Source organism: Amaranthus tricolor, chromosome 14, assembly GCF_026212465.1.
Source record: "Amaranthus tricolor cultivar Red isolate AtriRed21 chromosome 14, ASM2621246v1, whole genome shotgun sequence".
In the NCBI taxonomy this organism is placed as follows: Eukaryota; Viridiplantae; Streptophyta; class Magnoliopsida; order Caryophyllales; family Amaranthaceae; genus Amaranthus; species Amaranthus tricolor.
Window position 1 is genome coordinate 1554980 of NC_080060.1, and position 6000 is coordinate 1560979.

Below are 6000 nucleotides of genomic sequence, written 5' to 3' on the forward strand. Positions count from 1 at the left end.
GTTCGAGATGAGCAACAAATGGATAAGGTTAACACCTCATCAGAGGCGCCCCAGCATGATAATGCCCAGGAGGAAATGCATTCAACGCACTTACCTCCTACCGCCCCAAGTGGAGAAAATCCACGCGAAGTCACTCTACCTAATGAGGCTGAAACTTCTCTTGTTGTTCCCCTACGTAAGTCTAGTAGGACAATAATTCCGTCAAGAAGATATATTGATTTCCTTTTGACAGAAAACTCTGAAATAACCATGTTAGAATCAGAAGAGCCTACTAGTCACAAAGATGCTTTGGAGAGTCCTGACTCCGAAAAATGGCTTGAAGCCATGAAATCTGAAATGGATTCCATGTCTGAAAATCAAGTTTGGGACTTGGTTGATTTGCCTGATGGAGTAAAACCCATTGGATGCAAATGGATTTTCAAACTGAAAACAGACAAGGATGGAAACATTAGTGTTTTCAAAGCAAGGTTGGTAGCAAAAGGGTTCAAACAAATTCATGGTATAGACTATGATGAAACTTTTTCTCCAGTAGCCATGCCAAAATCCATTAGGATAATCCTTGCGATAGCTGCCTTTCATGACTTTGAAATATGGCAAATGGACGTCAAAACTGCCTTTTTGAATGGGTTCTTAAAAGAGGATGTGTACATGACACAACCATAAGGTTTTGAAGATCCGAAAAATCCAAGGAAGGTATGCAAGCTTAAGAGATCCATTTATGGATTGAAGCAAGCATCAAGGAGTTGGAACCTCAGATTTGATGAGGCAGTCAAAGAGTTTGGTTTTCTCAGAAATGAAGAGGAATCTTGTGTATACAAGAAGTTAAGTGGGAGTAATATCACTTTTCTGGTCCTGTATGTAGATGACATACTCCTCATTGGGAATGACAAAAATATACTTGAGTCGGTCAAGCAATGGCTTAAAAGTCATTTCTCTATGAAAGACCTGGGAGAGGCTGAGTACATACTGGGAATAAAGATCTATAGGGATAGATCGAGGAGACTTATTGGACTAAATCAAGAGACTTACATAGATAAGATTCTCACAAAGTTCAAAATGGAAAACTCCAAGAGAGGGTTTATTCCTATGCAACATGGCATTAAACTTTGCAAGACTATGTGCCCATCGAGTTCAGAAGAGTTCAAGCGTATGAATAATGTTCCTTATGCTTCTGCAATAGGATCAATCATGTATGCTATGATATGTACTCGACCAGATGTTGCATTTGCTTTGATTATGTGCAGCAGATACCAGTCCAATCCAGGAGATGCACACTGGATAGCAGCGAAAAATATCCTCAAGTACTTAAGAAGGACAAAGGATAAATTTCTGGTATATGGCGGAGCTAATGAGTTATTTGTCACTGGATACACTGATGCAAGCTTCCAAACTGACAAAGATGACTTTCGATCCCAATCTGGTTTCATATTTTGTCTGAATGGAGGAGCTGTGAGCTGGAAGAGCTCCAAGCAGAGTTCAGTTGCAGATTCTACAACATAGGCTGAGTACATAGCAGCAGCTGAAGCAGCAAAAGAGGCTGTTTGGATTAAAAAGTTCGTTAGTGAACTGGGTGTAGTTCCTAGCATTGAGAATGGCATCAAGTTGTATTGTGATAACGAAGGTGCTATTGCTCAATCCAAGGAACCTAGATCTCACCAAAAATCTAAACATGTTGAAAGAAAATTCCATCTTATTCGAGAAATTGTTGGAAGACAGGATGTAATAATAAGTAGAGTTGATACCACGGATAACATAGCAGATCCGTTGACTAAACTACTCCCTCAGCCGAAGCATGAGTGTCATACTAGGTCCATGGGGCTTAAGCATATAGGAGAATGTCTTTAGGTTGTTTACTTCATGTTTACAATTATAAAGAATTATGTTTACCATATGTTTGGAATGTTTATCAATAATATAAATAGTTTGTTTCTTATTTAATTGCTTGGTTTAGTATTAAATAATATGTCTATGTAATTTGTGTTTTCAATAGGATTATCGGAAACGTTTCGATAATGGAACCCTATAACTGAACTGAAATCACAATTTATATAATGTCCCTAATCTAAATCACTAAATTGGACATAAGTGGTTTATTAAAGATTAGTATGTAATTAATTGATAGCTCGGTTCCATGGGCTATGGAAACATAGAGATGTTTAATTGATTACATGGGTGCATACCTGATGCATTGAGACTTGACCTAATCTGATTCGAAAGGGCATAATCAAATCCTTATATTTAGTGGATTCCTTAGACATGAGTATGTCTTAATCACTACGAAATAATTAGTTTAACCTTGACGTTGTTAAACGTCGTGCTGTAAAAGGAGGCTATAAAGGCAGTGATCAGGTGGGCTAAGAATTGAGTGGGAGTTATGGTCATACAAGAATGAATAAGTCCTCCTATGTGATAGGATTGGTGTGTAGGCCTCTTGATGAGCGAGAATTGAAAAATTGCATGGCCATGCGGAATAAGATTAAATGGTTAATCCTTAGTTGAACAATTCGAACTCAGAGATCAAGAAACATAATTTGAGAAATAACACTGTGTTGTCAAATTTCTTATTAAGTGGCTTAAGGAATTTATAATTGTGCAATTGTCTTCGGTCAAGTGGGAGATTGAAGGAATGTGTCCGTAGACATTTCCGACAATTACTAAATATAAATATATAGGACATTTATGAAGATAATAAAGTTAATTATTATTAGTAATTGTATTTTCTTGCTAGAGAATAAATATAATTGGTGGGTCAATAATAATTGGATCACGACTAATATAATTAATCCTATAAGGTCTTACAAAAGAATCAATTGAACGATAAATAACTCAGGCCCATTAGGAGTATGGGCTTACGATCCAATTAGGTTAACAAAAGAATCGGTTTCTTTTGACCTAGGTTACTAGTATTATATGAGGATACAATGCTAGTAGTGGAGAAGTGGGGATGATGGGTGTGAGTATTATAAATATGTTTATTTAAACTCTCACCACATACAATTCTCATACACAGTTATTGAAAAACCAGAAAAAGCAAGAGAAACAATCTCTTCCATTCTAGCAAACGTTGGTGTTCAATTGATTCCGGTAGACTGAATAGAGGAGCAACGTTTGAGGCTCTACGGATTATCTTACTACGTTAATTCTTGTGGATTACACGCTACAAAGGTAATATAGACTAATCCTTTTTGTATGATTCATATGTCTGATTATGTTTATGATCTTGAGATAGATGTTAGGGAAGTGTTTCCTAAAATTCCGCTTTAAGCATCTATGAATCCCAACAATACTTCACTCTGCATGTTTTTTTACTGTTTGAAAAGGACTGAAACGTCACTTGGCTTTAATTTTGCAAAATATTAGCATGTTGCTCCAAAAATCTTCTTTCTCCTGCATGTACCCATATTCAGTGTCAAGCTTGCATGGCTTTGACTGTGTTGATCACTTTGCATCTATATTACTCAGACTCCTATACCCATGTCCGACTCAGATTCAAGTTTTAATGTCTGAGTCAGCTCTTTGATGAGAAAATTTCACTATTTTAAACCAAACAGTCTGTCTCCTACCCATGTCAAAGTGTCAAGAGTCCGACATGGGTTTTTGAGGTAAAGTTAAGAGCTTTGTATGTCTCTTTATGCGATATTGAAAAGCAGGATTAAATAAACGACCTCATATCACTATTGGACGCTATATGTGAAATTAGGCCACTATAGTATACAGTTGGTACCCTCTTATTGGGTTTTAGCCATGACAAATGACAGACGAACATGATTCCATAAAAATGCCTTTAGGTATCGACGATGCGCTTAATTTTGTCAAACTCAGCTCGATTCGTGAAACCATTTTTCTTGCTTATAGTAGTGTGTTTATTAAACGTAAACGCTGCTACTTTCTTATTGAGAATTCAAGGAGGACAAAAATATTTCTAACATCTCACAGCCTATTCTGATTTATTGTTTCAGCCTGGTACCCAAAATCCAAATCGAATCAGGTCCGGCCCAGAAGGAGTAAATACAACATTATTAGGTGAACCAAAGCCTCCTCCATGCAGGGATCTTGATGCTTGCTGATGTTTGCTTCTGCAAAATGATGTTTCAAGTAACTCAATAAATGTTCATTTCAATCGCACACATCTTGATTCGAGAACCTTGTCGCATTTTTGCTGTACTGGTGGACGGTAGTGGTGTTTCTATTCTGCATGGATGTTTATTACTTCCATTTACTCTCGCTTAAGTCGACAAATTTTTGTTTGGATGAGTTCTTGTTGGCCTTGATGAGCCGTGTGACCGAAGAACAAAATAATCGTGGTTATCTACTCCTCAAATTCCTTGTGGAAAAGCTTTTGGCTAATGAGAAATTGAGAGTTCTATGGAGAGTTTCGTTAGAAAATTTGAAATGTATGAGAATTTATCAAAAAAATGAACAAAATAGTATAAATTTCAACTTTATTTCAAAAGTAAGCGTGAAATTCTCAAACCTAAAGTTTGGGGCTATTGGCAATTAGTAGCTGCGAACAGGTCAAAAAAACAAAATAGTTGTTCGCAGTTAGTAACTGCGAACAGCATGCTCCACAAAAACAAGTCAAATAGTTGTTCGCAGTTACTAACTGTGAACAGCTATTTTGTCTTTTTTGACCTATTCGCAGTTATTAACTGCGAACAACCCCAAACCTCAAGTTTGGGAATTTTACGCTTACTTTTGGATAAAATTAAAAATTATATTATTTTGTTCATTTTTTATAAATTGTCTTATACATTTCAAATTTTCGCTTCCTTACTCATGCACTTGGATTATTAAACTAAAATTCCAAGATTAATATACTTTGTCCTTCAATTTTTTAACAATATTTCCTTTTTATGCTAGAGCTTTATTTAAATTTTTATAAAAGTATGAGAAAGGGTTATATACGAATTTTTATTTTTTTTTACTTTCCTATTTTGAAAAAAAAAATAAAATAAAATAAAGACCCAATTTCTTTTAGCAATTCAAAACGGAATAGTTTATGCTTCCTTTTGTTTACCTTTCACACCCCAATACTCATAAAATCATGTAAACTTATGTATTAATTTAATTCAAAAAAAAATATTATACATTTTTTTATTTAAAGAGCATAATTAAATAATTTATAAAGAAAATGAAATTATAAATTGACATTTGACATAATGATTGAAGATTTTTCCATTCACCTGGATATACGAGATTTAATTTTCACCTCCTATAGAAATCTTTTTCATTTTTCATTGTATGGCATTGGGGAAATGTTTTTTTAAAGAAAAGTTATTTTTAGTTCTATCACCTCTAGTCCTCTTTAATTTGACCACTTATACAACATTAGAAACGGTCATAGGTTGAGTCTAATCAAATTTAGACCCAAATCTAGACACGTTGAATATGGTGCTTTAAAGTTTTTAATGGGTCCTAAATAAGTCTTAATCTAATTGTTAATATTTGTAACTTTTAAATTTTTTAAGGTGTAGTTAGGTATAAAATAGTTCTATGGTCGTTTATATGTCTAAAATTGTTAGAAATAAATATAATCTTAGTTTAGAATGAATGCAATAGTGAATAAGAGATGGCTAATGGGTTGGCTTTAAAGTCAGTCAAAAGTAGGTATGAGACGTGGGTTTTAGTCTTAGACAGATTGAGTGTGTATTTGAATTGGATTTAGGTCTGAATACCTTAAATCTACATCACACACTGACTCATTTTATTTTTTTTCATCGTAACTTAGACCTAAACTTATTAAATTTCAAAAATTTGAACACGAACATGAAAATTAAAAATTAATTTCAAATTGGATGTTCTTACTATATATCAATTCAAATATGCACAATGCACTAATAAAGTATACCTTCATTATGTAACAATGTCAATCCAAATGACTCTTTTACAAATATTCTCCTATTTTTTACAATAGTGTATATAAAACAATTTAAAAAGTAATCCTAAAATAATCGAAATACACCTAAAATCCCACAAACATGAAATCAATCAAATTGCATT